Raw genomic sequence first — 18,283 nt, forward strand, 5'->3', positions numbered from 1 at the left:
CCCCTCCCACCCCCCTCCCCACAACATCTCTCTGGGTCATCCCCGCGTACCAGCCCCAAGCGTGCCATATCCTGCTTCGGACATAGACTGGGAATTCGATTCTTACATGATATTATACATGTTTCAATACCATTCTCCCAAGTCATCTCACCCTCTCCCTCTCCCACTGAGTGCAAAAGTCCGTTATACACATCTGTGTCTTTTTTGCTGTCCGGCATACAGGGTCATCATTGCCATCTTTCTAAATTCCATATATATGTGTTAGTATACTGTATTGGTGTTTTTCTTTCTGGCTTACTTCACTGTATAATTGGCTCCAGTTTCATCCATCTCATCAGAACTGATTCAAAGGTATTCTTTTTAATGGCTGAGTAATACTCCATTGTGTATATGTACCACAGCTTTCTTATCCATTCATCTGCTGGTGGACATCTAGGTTGTTTCCATGTCCTGGCTATTATAAACATTGCTGCGATGAACATTGGGGTACATGTGTCTCTTTCAATTCTGGTTTCCTCAGTGTGTATGCCCAGCAGTGGGATTGCTGGGTCATAAGGTAGTTCTATTTGCAATTTTTTAAGGAATCTCCACACTGTTCTCCATAGTGGCTGTACTAGTCTGCATTCCCACCAACAGTGTAGGAGGGTTCCCTTCTCTCCACACCCTCTCCAGCATTTATTGCTTGCAGATTTTTGGATCCCAGACATTCTGACTGGTGTGAAGTGGTACCTCATTGTGGTTTTGATTTGCATTTCTCTAATAATGAGTGATGTTGAGCATCTTTTCATGTGTTTGTTAGCCATCCGTATGTCTTCTTTGGAGAAATGTCTATTTAGTTCTTTGGCCCATTTTTTGATTGGGTCGTTTATTTTTCTGGAATTGAGCTGCAGGAGTTGCTTGTATATTTTTGAGATTAGTTGTTTGTCAGTTGCTTCATTTGCTATTATTTTCTCCCATTCGGAAGGCTGTCTTTTCACTTTGCCTATGTTTTCCTTTGTTGTGCAGAAGCTTTTGATTTTAATTAGATCCCATTTGTTTATTTTTGCTTTTATTTCCAGAATTCTGGGAGGTGGATCATAGAGGATCCTGCTGTGGTTTATGTCGGAGAGTGTTTTGCCTATGTTCTCCTCTAAGAGTTTTATAGTTTCTGGTCTTACATTTAGATCTTTAATCCATTTTGAGTTTATCTTTGTGTGCAGTGTTAGAAAATGATCTAGTTTCATTCTTTTACAAGTGGTTGACCAGTTTTCCCAGCACCACTTGCTAAAGAGATTGTCTTTACTCCATTGTATATTCTTGCCTCCTTTGTCAAAGATAAGGTGTCCATATGTGTGTGGATTTATCTCTGGGCTTTCTATTTTGTTCCATTGATCTATATTTCTGTCTTTGTGCCAGTACCATACTGTCTTGATGACTGTGGCTTTGTAGTAGAGCCTGAAGTCAGGCAAGTTGATTCCTCCAGTTCCATTCTTCTTTCTCAAGATTGCTTTGGATATTCGAGGTTTTTTGTATTTCCATGCAAATCAGTTCATCAGTGATATTGGCCTGTAGTTTTTTGTTTTGTAGTGTCTTTGTCAGGTTTTGGTATTAGGGTGATGGTGGCCTCATAGAATGAGTTTGGAAGTTTACCTTCCTCTGCAATTTTCTGGAAGAGTTTGAGTAGGATAGGTGTTAACTCTTCTCTAAATTTTCGGTAGAATTCAGCTGTGAAGCCGTCTGGACCTGGGCTTTTGTTTGCTGGAAGATTTCTGATTACAGTTTCAATTTCCGTGCTTGTGATGGGTCTGTTAAGATTATCTATTTCTTCCTGGTTCAGTTTTGGAAAATTGTACTTTTCTAAGAATTTGTCCATTTCTTCCAGGTCGTCCATTTTATTGGCATATAATTGCTGACAGTAGTCTCTTATGATCCTTTGTATTTCTGTGTTGTCTCTTGTGATCTCTCCATTTTCATTTCTAATTTTATTGATTTGATTTTTCTCTCTTTGCTTCTTGATGAGTCTGGCTAATGGTCTGTCAATTTTATTTATCCTTTCAAAGAACCAGCTTTTGGCTTTGTTGATTTTTGCTATGGTCTCTTTTGTTTCTTTTGCATTTATTTCTGCCCTAATTTTTAAGATTTCTTTTCTTCTGCTAACTCTGGGGTTCTCCATTTCTTCCTTTTCTAGTTGCTTTAGGTGTAGAGTTAGGTTATTTATTTGACTTTTTTTCTTGTTTCTTGAGGTATGCCTGTATTGCTATGAACTTTCCTCTTAGCACTGCTTTTATAGTGTCCCACAGGTTTTGGGTTGTTGTGTTTTCATTTTCATTAGTTGCTGTGCATATTTTGATTTCTCTTTTGATTTCTTCTGTGATTTGCTGGTTATTCAGAAGCGTGTTGTTCAGCCTCCATATGTTGGAATTTTTAATAGTTTTCCTCCTGTAATTGAGATCTAATCTTAGTGCATTATGGTCAGAAAAGATGCTTGGAGTGATTTCGATTTTTTTGAATTTATCAAGGTTATATTTAGGGCCCAGGATGTGATCTATCCTGGAGAAGGTTCCATGAGCACTTGAGAAAAAGGTGAAATTCATTGTTTTGGGGTGAAATGTCCTATAGATATCAATTAGGTCTAACTGGTCTAATGTATCATTTAAAGTTTGTGTTTCTTTGTTAATTTTCTGTTTAGTTGATCTGTCCATATGTGTGAGTGGGGTATTAAAGTCTCCCACTATTATTGTGTTGTTGTTAATTTCCCCTTTCATACTTGTTAGCATTTGTCCTACATATTGCGGTGCTCCTATATTGGGTGCATATATATTTATAATTGTTATATCTTCTTCTTGGATTGATCTTTTGATCATTATGTAGTGGCCTTTTTTGTCTCTTTTCACAGCCTTTGTTTTAAAGTCTATTTTATCGGATATGAGTATTGCCACTCCTGCTTTCTTTTGGTCTCTATTTGCATGGAATATCTTTTTCCAACCCTTCACTTTCAGTCTGTATGTGTCCCTTGTTTTGAGGTGGGTCTCTCGTAAGCAGCATATAGAGTGTTCTTGTTTTTGTATCCAATCGGCCAGTCTTTGCCTTTTGGTTGGGGCATTCAATCCATTTACGTTTAAGGTAATTATTGATAAGTATGATCCTGTTGCCATTTGTTTTATTATTTTGGGTTCAGGTTTATACTCCCTTTTTGTGTTTCCTGTCTAGAGAATATCCTTTAGAATTTGTTGGAGAGCTGGTTTGGTGGTGCTGAATTCTCTCAGCTTTTGCTTGTCTGTAAAGCTTTTGATTTCTCCTTTGTATTTGAATGAGATCCTTGCTGGGTATAGTAATCTGGGCTGTAGGTTATTTTCTTTCATCACTTTAAGTATGTCTTGCCATTCCCTCCTGGCCTGAAGAGTTTCTATTGAGAGATCAGCTGTTATCCGTATGGGAATCCCCTTGTGTGTTATTTGTTGTTTTTCCCTTGCTGCTTTTAATAGTTGTTCTTTTTGTTTGATCTTTGTTAATTTGATTAATATGTGTCTTGGGGTGTTTCGCCTTGGGTTTATCCTATTTGGAACTCTCTGGCTTTCTTGGACTTGGGTGATTATTTCCTTCCCCATTTTAGGGAAGTTTTCAACTATTATCTCCTCAAGGATTTTCTCATGGTCTTTCTTTTTGTCTTCTTCTTCTGGGACTCCTATAATTCGAATTTTGGAGCGTTTCATATTGTCCTGGAGGTCTCTGAGATTGTCCTCATTTCTTTTAATTTGTTTTTCTTTTTTCCTCTCTGATTCATTTATTTCTACCATTCTATCTTCTATTTCACTAATCCTATCTTCTGCCTCCGTTATTCTACTATTTGTTGCCTCCAGAGTGTTTCTGATCTCATTTACTGCGTTATTCATTGTATATTGACTCTTTTTTATTTCTTCTAGGTCCTTATTGAACCTTTCTTGCATCTTCTCAATCCTTGTCTCTAGGGTATTTATCTGTGATTCCATTTTGATTTCAAGATTTTGGATCATTTTCACTATCAATATTCAGAATTCTTTCTCAGGTAGATTCCCTATCTCTTCCTCTTTTGTCTGGTTTGGTGGGCATTTCTCCTGCTCCTTTACCTGCTGAGTATTCCTCTGTCTCTTCATCTTGGTTATATTGCTGCGTTTGGAATGGCCTTTTTATATTCTGGTAATTTGTGGAGTTCTCTTTATTGTGGAGCTTCCTCACTGTGGGTGGGGTTGTATCAGTGGCTTGTCAAGGTTTCCTGGTTAGGGAGGCTTGTGTTGGAGGTCTGGTGGGTGGAGCTGGGTTTCTTCTCTCTGGAGTGCAGTGGAGTGACCAGTAATGGGTTATGAGACGTCTAAAGTTTTGGAGTAACTTTGAGCTGCCTGTATATTGAAGCTCAGGGGTGTGTTCCTGTGTTGCTGGAGAATTTGTGTGATATGTCTTGCTCTGGAACTTGTTGGCCCTTGGGTGGAGCTTTGTTTCAGTGTAGGTTTGGAGGCATTTGATGAGCTCCTATTGCTTAATGTTCCCTGAATTCAGGAGTTCTCTGATGTTCTCAAGCTTTGGACTTAAGCCTCCTGCTTCTGGTTTTCGGTTTTATTTTTACAGTGGTCTCTAGACTTCTCCATCTATACAGCACCAATGATATAGCATCTAGGCTAAAGATGAAAGGTTTCTCCACATTGAGGGGCACCCAGTGAGGTTCACTGGGTTACATGGAGAAGAGAAGAGGGAGGGGGTAGTTAGAGGTGACTGGAATGAGATGCGGTGAGATCAAAAGAGGAGAGAGCAAGCTAGTCAAAAGTCACTTCCTTATGTGCGCTCCATAGTCTGGACCTCTCAGAGGTATTCATGGAGTTATACAGGGAAGAGGAGAGAGAGGAAGTAGACAGAGGTGGCCAGGAGGGTAAGAGAGAGGAATGAAAAGGAGAGAGACAGGTCCAGCCAGTAATCAGTTCCTTAGGTGTTCTCCACCATCTAGAACACACAGAGAATCACAGAGTTGGATATAGAAGAGATGGGGGGAGCGCGGGAAGAGACAGAGGCCACCTGGTGGAGAAAAAGGAGAGTCCAAAAGGAGGAGAGAGTGGTCAAGCCAGTAATCTCGCTGTCAGGTAAGATTGGGTTAAGAAATGTACAAGATTGACAACAAAAACCGAAAAGCAAAGATTAAAAACCTAGAGTAGAGGTTAGATTTTCAAAAATACAATATTAAAGAGACGAAGCAGAAGGAAGAAAGAAAAAAAGATAAAAAAATAATAAGAAGAAGAAAAAGAAATAAGGAAAAAATATAAGGAAAGAAAAATATAAGAAAGAAAAAAAAAACCCAAGATTAAAAAACAAACACCAACAACAACCACGCGAAGACTATATATGGTGTTTGCCTTAAAAAAGTAGAGTCTTTTTTTTTAAAAGTAATAGTTATAGAAATAAAAAGTAGAGAAATAGAAGACTTAACAGTTAAAAAAAAAGTTAGAGAAAAAAAAGCAAAAAAAAAAAAAAAGGAATGATTGTAAAAATTGTGAAGATATATCTGGCCCTTCTCTGATGTTGTGGGCCATGTGGGGTCACTTCCAAGGCGGTTCCCTCTGTTTAACTTCCGTTTGCTGGTCTCTTCAGTGTCTGAATTCCGTCCTGACAGATGGGGGCGGTGGTGGACACTTTTTTTTTTTTTTTAGGCTCACTAGTTCAGTCGCGCTGTGGGGATGGGGGGATGCTACAAACAAATAGCACTGTCGTGGGCACACAGCGTCTCAACCCCGCTGGACCTGTCTCCCCCCACGACGCACAAACCGCTCCGGCTCCACAGAGCTCAGCCGGGAACCATCCGAGGCTGGCCCCAGGCTTCGCGCACCTCCCCGGTCCAAGCCGCTCAGGTTTGGTGCCCAGGTAACCCTCAGAGGCACAAACTTGTTTGGGACTGTGCTCTGCGCCCCTCCTGGGTCCAAGCAGCTCGGGAGCTTGGCGAGCGAGGTCACCACTACTTGTCCCCTTCTCTGTCTCTACTGCTCAGTGTTCTGGGTGTACTGCTGGTGCTCCTTGTGAGGCGGGTGGTGACTGTCCTGCATCCCCTGAAGTCTCAGCAAAGAAGCCTGCCTGCCGCTTTTTAGGTAAAGTCTCTCTGGGGCTGCGATTGCCCCTTTCCAGCCCTTACAGCTCTGGCTGCCTGTCCCCGGCGGGGGATAGTCTGCAGCCGGCTATTTCCGTTCAGTCCTTTGTTCTGTGCGCGGTCCTGGCGGGGTCTTATGTTCCAGCTTTTCGCGTGGTAGCTATCCCCCAGTCTGGTTTGCTAGCCCAAGTTCGATCGCTCTGGTTATGCGTGGGGCGTTTCTGCCCGCTTCTTACCGAGCACGGCACCCCGCGTCTCCCGCGCTTCCCTGCCCTGCTCCCACTTGCTAGTGGCGGTTGCAGGTGTCTGCGCTGCTTTTCCGCTGGGGGAGTTACTGTTGGGCTTGTAATCTGTTGGTTTTAATTATTTATTCGTTTTTCCTTCCTGTTATGTTGCCCTCTGTGTTTCCAAGGCTCGCCTTAGACTCGGCAGGTAGAGTGTTTCCTTGTGTTTGGAAACCTCTCTTCTTAGAATTCCCTTCCCGGGCCGGGCTTCCCTTCCCGGGACGGAGCTCCCTCCCCACCTCCTTTGTCTCTTTTCTCATCTTTTATATTTTTTCCTACCTGTTTTTGAAGACAATGATCTGCTTTTCTGGTTGCCGGATGTCCTCTGCCTGCATTCAGAGGTTGTTTTGTGGAGTTTGCTCTGCGTTGAAATGATCTTTTGAGGAATTTGTGAGGGAGAAAGTGGTCTTCCCTTCCTATTCCTCCACCATCTTAGGACCGCCCGTACTGTTTTTTAAACCTTATAAAGCACAGAAGATAGTTGCTTAATACATACATGAAGGTGAAACTGAAAGTCACTCAGTCGTGTCTGACTCTGATGAAGCTGAAACTCCAATACTTTGGCCACCTGATGACAAGAACTGAATCATTTGAAAAGACCCTGATGCTGGGGTAAAATTGAAGGTGGGTGAAGGGCACGGCAGAGGATGAGATGGTTGAATGGCATCACCAACTCAATGGACATGAGTTTGAGCAAACTCTGGGAGTTGATGAGGGACAGAGAGGCCTGGTGTGCTGCAGTCCACGGTGTAGCAAAGAGTCAAACACGACTGAGCAATTGAATTAAACTGAACTGGCCTATAAAGTCCATGGAAATCTCCAGGCCAGAATACTAGAGTGGGTAGCCTTTCCCTTCGCCAGGTGCTCTTCCCAACCCAGGGATCAAACCCAGGTCTCCCACATTGCAGGCGGATTCTTTACCAGCTGAGCCACAAGGGAAGCCCAAGAATACTCGGGTGGGTAGCCTATTCCTTCTCCAAAGGATCTCCCTGCCGGGGTCCAGCCCCCACAGGATCCAGGGGAACCTGTAGGAAAAACAGCTTCAGCGATTGATTTAGAGAGAGATAAGGAAAGAATGTTGAAGATAAGAAAATAGAGGTTAGAAAGAGGCTGATATTCCTTGGTTTACATAGAAAGGTAATACAGTCTTAGAAGCCCAGGCAGAAAAGTGAATGCAGAGAGCCTCTGTGTTCCAAGGGATCAGCCTGAAAAAGAAAGTAAGAGAAAAAAATAATAATAATAACACGGGGTGACCAAGCTTCTTCAAGCGAGGCTCAATAGCTTTATTTTTAAAAGGTACTTTTATACCTTGTCTTATACATAGAGGGAAATGAAAGATGCAAAGTCATACAGAGTCAGCCCAAACATTACATCTGTTTTGTCTTTATTGAAACCAGGATTTTTTCTGTAAACCTTTCCCATAAACAATATTGTGTACATTATCTTCTGTCCTTGGAAGCCTGTGAACATTTTATGACCCTCTTTTGATAAAGGCTTCTCAACCAGAAAACTTATTTTCCCTCAAAGTGTTTTTTCTTTATACTTCTAATCTATGTCAACCTCAGAAAATATCAGAATTACATTCTCACGAAGCAAAGGTGCAGTGAGTTACAAGAAAGAACCAATTAGCTCAAAAGACATGTGGTTAATTTCAAGGCTACACTTGTTTTTCTTACTTTTCATCTGTGTTAACTAATGTATTCCCAGGTGCACAGTGGATAAGAGATATGGGAACTTAGAAACAAGCATTAGCCCAATAATGAAATCCTACACCAGCACTACTCTAATAACTTTTAACTCTTTAAAAGGCTCTATGTTTTAGGCTTTCCATGTCTCTCACAGTTGGGAGGCTGTAAATAATCATATGCGTAGCTGCAAGAGTCTGGATATACCTGCCAAGCAAGCTATAATGCTAACAGAGGGGTTTTGATTGGAAATATTCCTCTCATGTCCAGGAGACTCATTAGCTATAGCCCTAAGTTGATTTTCTCCAGAGAAAGGTGGTCAGGAAAAGCCCCCTGTTAATGTCAGAGGAGTTGGTGGAAGTCATGAAATAGTAAAACAGACAGATTCTGGTTTTGGAGTAAATGCTCGAGAAAGCCTAGGGAGCCCCTTGAGTTCTGAAGCCTTGCTTAACAGTTCTCTTCCACATGACCTTGTCATGGGTCGGATCTCCCGTGATGGCTCCCGGCACCTTCCCAACCCAGGAATTGAACCGAGGTCTCCTGCATTGCAGGCAGATTATTTACCAACTGAGCCATGAGGGAAGCCACCACATACATAAACCATAGCAATAAATAAAATTTCCCAAATCTGTATTTAAAAAGGGGTCAGCAAAGTTTTCTGCCAAAGGCCAGAGAATAAATATTTTCAACTTTGCAGAACCAAATGGTCTCTGTAAAAATCTGCTATGGTATATGAAAGCAACCATAAATAATTCACAAGTTAATGGGCATAATTATAATCCAATAAGATTTTCGAGATAATCACAATGATGTGATCACACACCTAGAGCTAGACATCCTGGGATGTGAAGTCAAATGGGCTTTAGGAAGCATTAGTATGAACAAAGCTAGTAGAGGTGATGCAATTCCAGTGGAGCTCTTTCAAATCCTGAAAGATGATGCTGTGAAAGTGCTGCACTCAATATGCCAGCAAATTTGGAAAACTCAGCAGTGACCACAGGACTGGAAAAGGTCAGTTTTCATTCCAATTCCAAAGAAAGGCAATGTCAAAGAATTCTCAAACTATCTTACAATTGCACTCATTTCACATGCTAGTAAAGTAATGCTCAAAATTCTCCAAGCCAGGCTTCAACAATACATGAAACGTGAACTTCCAGATGTTCAAGCTGGTTTTAGAAAAGGCAGGGGAACCAGAGATCAAATTGCCAACATCCGCTGGATCATCAAAAAAAAAAAAAAAACAAGAGTTCCAGAAAAAACATCTATTTCTGCTTTCTTGACTATGTCAAACCTTTGACTGTGTGGATCACAACAAACGGTGGAAAATTCTTAAAGAGATGGGAATACAAGATCACCTGACTTGCCTCTTGAGAAGTTTGTATGCAGGTCAGGAAGCAACGGTTAGAACTGGACGTGGAACAACAGACTGGTTCCATATAGGGAAAGGAGTATGTCAAGGCTGTATTTTGTCACCCTGTTTATTTAACTTCTATGCAGAGTACATCATGAGAAACGCTGGGCTGGAGGAAGCACAAACTCAAATCAAGATTGCCAGGAGAAATATCAGTAGCATCAGATATGCAGATAACACCACACTTATGGCAGAAAGTGAAGAAGAATTAAGGAGCCTCCTGATGAAAGTTAAAGAGGAGAGTGTAAAAGATGGCTTAAAGCTCAACATTAAGAAAACTAAGATCGTGGCATCTGGTCCCATCACTTCATGGCAAATAGATGGGGAAACGGTGGAAACAGTGGCTGACTTTATTTTTGCGGGGCTTCAAAATCACTGCAGATTGTGTCTACAGCCATGAAATTGAAAGACGTTTACTCCTTGGAAGGAAAGTTATGAGCAATCTAGACAGCATATTGAAAAGCAGAGACGTTACATTGACAACAAAGGTCTGTCTAGTCAAGGTTATGGTTTTTCCAGTAGTCATGTATGGATGTGAGAGTTGGACTATAAAGAAAGCTGAGCACCAAAGAATTGGTGCTTTTGAGCTGTGGTGTTGGAGAAGACTCTTGGGAGTCCCTTGGACTGCAAGGAGATCCAACCAGTCCATCCTAAATGAGATCAGTCCTGAATGTGCATGGGAAGGACTGATGTTGAAGCTGAAACTCCAATACTTTGGCCACTTGATGCAAAGAGCTGGCTCATTGGAAAAGTCCCTGATGCTAGGAAAGATTGAAGGCAGGAGGAGAAGGAGACAATAGGTAATGAGATAGTTGGATGGCATCACCGACTCAATGGACATGAGTTTGTGTAAACTCTGGGAGTTGGTGATGGACAGGGAGGCCTGGCATGCTGCCATCCATGGGGCTGCAAAGAGTTGGACACGACTGAGAGACTTGGACTGAACTGAAAAGAGGTAACTGACCAAATCTGGCCATCCAGTTGTAGTTTGCTGATCTATTTTCCACAAGATTCTTCTTGATTTAAGTGAAATTTCCTTGAAGCCAAGACTGAGAGAAGAATCTGGGCTTATGAATAAAACCTAAAATTGAGGAATAAAGCAGGATAGGGAAAATGAATGTGACCTCAGGAAATTCTAGCCTTACCTCATCTTATGTGGAGAAGAGTGCCTCTGGAGCAGAACCGTGCAAGTTATTTCCTCTTTAGGCAGAGGAATAGGTTTTTGCACAGGTTATCTACCAGCATCTGTGTGATCTTGTCCCTGGCCACCCTAGGCTTCACCTCAACCTTGCTCAGGCCAGCCCCCCCACTGTGCTTTGGTGAGGCACCCACTTGCTGGTCCCTCTGTGGGAGCAGATCTTCCCCAAACACGAGATAATTAACTGTTCACTTCATCCAGGGCTCAAGTTCATATTACTCAAAGTACACCTGAACACTCTCCCTTGTTAACTCAATGTCCATAGCCTACTTTATTTATCTTGATAGTACATTTCCTTACTTGATTTAGTACATATTTATTTATTGTTTCATTCCCACTAAAATGTAAACACCACAAGAGCAGAGAGTTTGACTGTACTTTGTTGCTGCATCTTGAGAGTAGAAGACATTTAGGCTTATCCTGGTTGCTCAAAGAACAATTGTAAAAACTAAATACAATTAAAACTGTGTGTAAAGTTTTATCCAGAAAAAAATAATCTTGAGCATTTACCCTCAGAAAATGATTTTTTTAAAGTACATGTGTAAACACATATATTGGTATTAGCATCGTATATCATGGCTTGTGTATGCTCAGTCCAACTCTCTGTCAACCCATGGATTGTAGCCGGTCAGGCTTTTCTGTCTATGGACTTCCCAGGCAATAAGTCCATGTAACTTTTTTTCAAAACAGAGAAATTGTATCTTGTGTTTTTTCCTTAATGTACTGACTTCCAAACACACCAAATAGGTTGTCTAAATGTTCGTTTAAAATGAAACAAGTTTGAAAATTAAAATAGCTTTACATTTTTTTCCTCATGGAATTTGAAAGTATTTTAATTCTTCAATTAATTGCTACTACATAAAATCTGTAGCATTTATTTGTTGAATAATCACATAAACTATTTGGCATCTGTTATATTGTCTCTCATCAAATAATTGTTGTTCTTTAACTTTCCTCATATTCCTACAAATACAAGTACAATTTATTATATATTTTATACTCGTTAAAGATGATCAAAATTTGTTAAATTTAGAAGCAAAAGAAACTGTTAAGTTTATCAGATGCCTTCATTTTATAGATTTTAGTAATGAGTTTCAAAGAGTTTCTGTAACTTGCACAACCTTATCTACATTATTACAGGGCAGATCTAACAAGAAATTTGATATCTAGCTTTATGCATGATGCTTTTTCCTGTCATTTCTTTGATAGAATGTTTGTAAATTCAGTGGTTAGCTCTACTTGGGGAGTCTTTAACTTGTGTTCTGAAGAAAAGGTATTCAATCCAACCATAGGCTACTTTTCCTCTTTTGGCAGTATCTCAATATCATACAGACACACACAGACACACACAAACATCATAACATGTAAATGCCATAAATTATTTATAAATTTACCCAAGAAAATTTCACTATATAGGTACAGATTTATATATATACATACATGTATCAAATCTGTGATTTGTAATAATATATATATGCATATATATATATATGAAGTACAACAATATGCTGTACAAAAACAGAGGAAGGAATATGCAAGTGTTTTTAAGACACAGGAAAAGAAGTCAGCTTGGATGGTTTGGGCAGGATAAGAAATCACCAAGAGGGATAGCTAATGGAGAAGCTTCTGGCTAAAGCATGGAGGCTACTAACAGCAGATGAAGAAACTTGTATTCTTTCTAGTGGTTTGCTAAGATAAATTGATGACTGATTTTGTTGATAATATCCTTAATTATTTACACAAATTTACTCTGGTGTAGATATTCCTAAAGATTGTCTGTGGTAATGCTGAAGTCCTGTAGATCAGTTTGAAGAGTACCTTATGTTATTCTTTCATGAAATAATGAAAGTCAAGGAGACAAATGGTAGAGTATACCAAGCCTCAGGTTTTGAGTCAGCCAGAAGAGAGCTCAAAAACAACCATAGGGGAGTCATTTGCCTTCTCAAAGTCTTCATTTCTTCATCTGTAAAATAGGAAAAACAGTAGCTGCTTTATTACATTGTCATGGTTATTAAATGGGCTTCCCTGGTAGCTCAACTGGTAAAGAATCTGTCTGCAATGCAAGAGATCTGGGTTCAATCCCTGGATTGGGAAGATCCTCTGGAGAAGAAAACAACTACCCACTCCAGTATTCTAGTATTCTGACCTGGAGAATTCGATGGACTGTGCAGTCCATTGGGTCGCAAAGAGTCAGCTACCACTGAGAAACTTTCACCTCAATTATTAAATAAGATTGCTCACACAAAGTTGTAAGTACACATTGTTCTTTAATTAGAAAATACAACTGTGTGAATGCACCAATGAAATCGTAACTAAATCTAGACAGAGAGGGCAAGAAAATATTGAGAACATTTAAAGACAAGAACATATAAAAATTCAACTTCAAAGATAATCAGGCTTTCAACAATTGGATTTCACTTATAGGTTTAGTGGCCTGTCATGTCTTTGGAAGTCCTTGAGATATAGTTAAACCTTATCATTTCAATTTCTGTAAGAAGGAGACTAAGGGAGGAAAGACTGACCATCTCCTGTACATAGGCCTCAATTTGTTCTACATGAATTTTTCTCTTCAAATTTATTTACCAAAATTTAATTTCCCTAGGATAAAATTATTTGAGACTTGAAAATACAAAAAAAAAATACACAATTTTCCTAAAAGATGATGCTGTTAAAGCATTGTACTTAATATGTCAGCAAATTTGGAAAACTCAGCAGTGACCACAGAACTGGAAAAGGTCAGATTTCATTCCAATCCCCAAAACGGGAAGTGCCAATAAATGTTCAAACTACCATACAACTGTGCTCATTAAACATGCTAATAAGGTTATGCTCAAAATCCTTCAAGATAGGCTTCAACAACATGTGAACTGAGAACATACAGATGTACAACTTGCAGAATATATATTTTTTTTATTTACACAGAATTTCCTTGAATTCCTATACACCAAAAATGAAAAATCAGGAAGAGGAATTAAGGAAATAATCCCATTCAACACTGTAATAAAAAGAATGAAATACCTAGGAATTAACTTACCTAAAGTGACAAGAGATCTGTATGCAGAAAACTATAAGACACCAATGAAAGAAATCAAAGATGACACAAAGAAATGGATAGATATATCATGTTCTTGGATTAGAAGAATCAATATTGTGAAAATTTTTATACTACCTAAAACATACAGATTTAATGCAATCCCTATCAAACTACCAATGGTATTTATCATAGGACTACAAGAAAAAATTCACAATTGATATGGAAGCACAAATACCCTGAATAGCCAAAGCAAACTGGAGCTAGACAAATCAACCTTCCAGACTTCAGACTATACTACAGAGCTACAGTCCTCAAGACAATATGGCACCAGATACCAAATATATATCAAAGGATAGAAAGCCCAGAGATAAACACACACACCTATAAGCACCTTATCTTTGACAAAAGAGGAAAGAATATACAATAGAGAAAAGATAGCCTCTTCAATAAATGGTGATGGGAAAACTGGGTAGAACTACATGTAAAATAATGAAACTAGAACACTTACTAAAACCATACACAAAAATAAGCTCAAAGTGGGTTAAAGACTTAAATGTAAGGGCAGAAACTATAAAGCTCTTTGAAGAAAACATAGGCAGTTATGTCTTTGCCATAAATCACAGTAAGATCCTCTTTGACCCACCTCCTAGAGTAATGTAAATTTAAAAAATGGGACCTATTTAAACTTAAAAGTTTTTGCACAGCAAAGGAAATAATAAACAAGATTAAAAGACAACCCTCAGAATGGGAGAAAATTGCAAATATAACAGCTGACTAAAGGATTAAGCTCCAGAGTTTATAATCAGCTCATACAGCTCATTATCATAAAAACATTTTAAACAACCCAATCAAAAAATGGACAGAAGATTCAAACAGACATTTCTTCAAAGACATACAGATGACCAATAAACATATGAAAATATGCTTAATATCACTAATTATTAAAGAAATGCAAATCAAAACTACAATGAGATATCACCTCACACAAGTCAGAATGGTCATTATCAAAAAATCTACAAACAATAAATGCCAAAGAAGATGTAGAGAAAAGATAGCTCTTAAACACTGTGGGGGGAATGGAAATTGATGCAGCCATTATGGAGAACAATATGGAGACCCCTTAATAAACTATAAATAGATCTACCATATGACCTAGCAACTCTACCACTGGACATATAACCTGCAAAAACCACAATAAAATCACATGTACCCCAATGTTCATTGCAACACTATTTGCAATACTTAGGATATGGAAGCAACCTAGATGTCTACTGAGAAATGGATATAGATGATGTGGTACATATATATGCAATGAAATACTACTCAGCCATAAAAGGTACAAATTTGAGTCTGTTGCACTGAGATGGATAAAACTAGAGCCTGTTATACAGAGTGAAGTAAGTCAGAAGCAGGAAAACAAATATCATATATTAATGCATATATATGGAACTTAGAAAATTAATATTTATGAAATATTTGCAGGGAAGGAATAGAGATGCAGAAATAAAAAGTGAACTTGTGGACATAGTCGGGGAGGGAGAAAGTGAAAGTGTTAGTTGCTCAGTTGTGTCTGACTCTGCAACCCCATGGACTGTAGCCCTTCAGGTCCCTCTGTCCATGGAATTTTTCAGGCAAGAATACTGGAGTGGGTTGCCATTTCCTTCTCCAGGGGATCTTCCCAACCCAGGGATCAAACACTGGTCTCCTTCATTGTTGGCATTCTTTACCATCTGAGCCACCTGGCCAATCTCAGGGGAGGGAGAGAACAGAACAAATGGAGAAAGTAGCATCAATGCATATACACTATCATGTATAAAATGAATAGCTGGTGAGAAGTTCTTGTATAACACAGGGAGCCCACCCTGGCACTCTGTGATGACTTAGATGGATGGGATGGGAAGAGGGGAGAGAGAATCAAGAAGGAAGGTATATAAGTATAATTATGGCTGGCTCGTGTTATTGTATGGCAGAAACCAATACAGCGTTGTAAATTTTTTTAAAAAAATAAAAAAGAAAACTTCTGCTTTTCTTTATAACATGGGTTACATTTTATCAACTTGTCTTAATTTTTTTTAAACTGGATTAAACTGATTTTGGATGTATGGTGAGGGCATTTGTCCAAATAAATAGAATGTCAATTCAGTTCCATTCAGTCACTCAGTCATGTCTGACTCTCTTTCACCCCATGGACTGCATGCCAGGCTTCTCTGTCCATCACCAACTCCCAAAGCTTGCTCAAACTCATGTCCATCGAGTCGGTGATGCCATCCAACCACCTCATTAGCTGTTGTCTCCTTCTCCTCCTGCCTTCGATCTTTCCCATCATCAAGATCTAATGAGTCAGTTCCTCACATCAGGTGGACAAAGTATTGGAGTTTCAGCTTCCGCTTCAGTCCTTCCAATGAATATTCACGACATTTCCTTTAGGATGGACTGGTTGGATCTCCTTGCACTCCAAGGGACTCTCAAGAGTCTTCTCCAACACCACAGTTCAAAAGCATCCATTCTTCGGTGCTCAGCTTTCTTTTTTTTTTTTTTTTTAATTTTTATTTTTTTCTTTTTTTAATTTTTTTTTTTTACTTTACTTTACAATACTGTATTGGTTTTGGCATACATTGACATGAATCAGTTTTCTTTATAGTCCAACTCTCACATCCGTACATGACTACTGAAAAGTGAATCAAATGCTCTGGCAATGGGATAGTGAAAAAAAAAAAAAATCAGTGCTCTATGGTTTACCGAGAATTCAAAGAAAGAACACTGCAGTTGTTCTTATGGAAAAGAAAACTGTGTGTCCAAAATCAACAATCACTATGTTTATAATACATGCCACCTCCAGATGAGAGCTCAATGAATTAAATAAGCACTTTTTTAATAAATAGTAATAGATTAATAGTTCAGTCTGTTTCCATCAAAGGTATGGAGTTTTATTTCATTAATTGACTTCATTACTAATTGAAAGTTGTTATTATTACTCTTTTTATTTTGTTAACAGATTTTTATTTCCTCTCAATGCATTTTATATTTGTAATAATTCTAATAATCCATACAATATAACTGACATACAGCAATTTCTTTAATTACATTTTATTTCATTATTCTATTTATCAAAAAGCTTTACTGAATAATTGGTTCCACATAGCTATCTGCTTATTGAGAGTTCTATTTTCTTTCAGTATCATCCCAGGTCTTACATTTCTGAGAAAGACCTCTGAGTAATCCAACTATTTTTTCTTTTTAGATTTTGAGAATATTTCTACGATAGGCCCTCAAAATTATATACATAATTTATTTCAAAGGTTAAATCTGTTCATTTTTCTCCAATTTTAATTCTATTAATACATTGAAGACAGTTCTGATTTCTGCTTCTCGCTCTGGCAGAAACTCATGTCTGATTGATGCCCTCACTGATAATTAGAAGAGCTGGATAAAATATTCTGAAAAACAGTTCAAAAGTTTTAGAAAGCTAGCATGTCTCCAAGATCTGAAAGGCTAAGCTCCTTGACAAAAGAAAGTACAGATAGATAAGCCTGATATTTCGTGCTGTATTTTTCCTTGCAGCATTTTCAAATCAAAAGCAATGTCTAGTGTCTGAACAGGATTTTGGTCAGTCTGACAGAATAAAACAGATAGCTGATTGAATTCAGATTCTGCCAGGTGGAGGAGCCAACTTAAACACCTAACATTTCATTGTGGAACACTAAGGACCTGCATCCTTACATTAAGTGAAAAGCAGTATTCATCAAAAGAGCATATTCAATCTTTAATCCAATTCCTGTTATAAAATAAAGTTAATTGTCCCTAATACACACATGTCTAATACATAAATATCTACCAAGCAACAGTAGTCAGTGTTGCACTGGCATAGATAGACTTATAGACCAATGAAACTGAATTGAGAATCTGAGAGTAAATACTTCTGGTCAATTCTTTTTTGGGACTGGTACTAAAACAATTCAAAGGGGGAAAAGAATAGTATTTAGCAATTTCTTCAACAAATATTGCCCAAATAGCTTGATATCTATGTGCAAAAAAGCATAGTTGAAACTCTACTGCACACCATGTATAAAAATAAACTCAAGTAAATTTTAGAAGTCACATATCTGATGAGACTTGCATATGAAGAACTCTAATACTCAGTAAAAAGATAACTTGATTTATAAAGGGCAATAGATTTGAAAATATGTTTCTTCAAAGAATATATACAAATGATTAACAGGCACATGAAAGAAATGATCACCATCATTAGTCATCACAGAAATTCAACTAAAAACCACAATGAGATACCATTCCACACTCACTTGGTTAGCTATAATCAAAAATAATGTGTTGGAAAGAACCTGGAAAAAGTAGCATCTTTATAAATGGTTAGTGAGAATGAACTAAAGCTTTTGTCTTTAAAGATGAGGAAGGTTTAGTTTCAGGAAAGCCAGAGTGCTGTAGAGACTCCATTCTTGAAGGATATACACAAAATTTCATATTCCAGGACCAGAGCAGAAGCAACAATTTAAAAGGAGCTTAAGTTTCAGATCCACTTGACGATTTTAGAAAGCCTCCAGGGAAGGTGATAGGCAGCTAGAACTCACCTT

The sequence above is a fragment of the Oryx dammah genome, unplaced genomic scaffold (assembly GCF_014754425.2).
Source record: "Oryx dammah isolate SB20612 unplaced genomic scaffold, SCBI_Odam_1.1 HiC_scaffold_22, whole genome shotgun sequence".
NCBI classification, from domain to species: Eukaryota; Metazoa; Chordata; class Mammalia; order Artiodactyla; family Bovidae; genus Oryx; species Oryx dammah.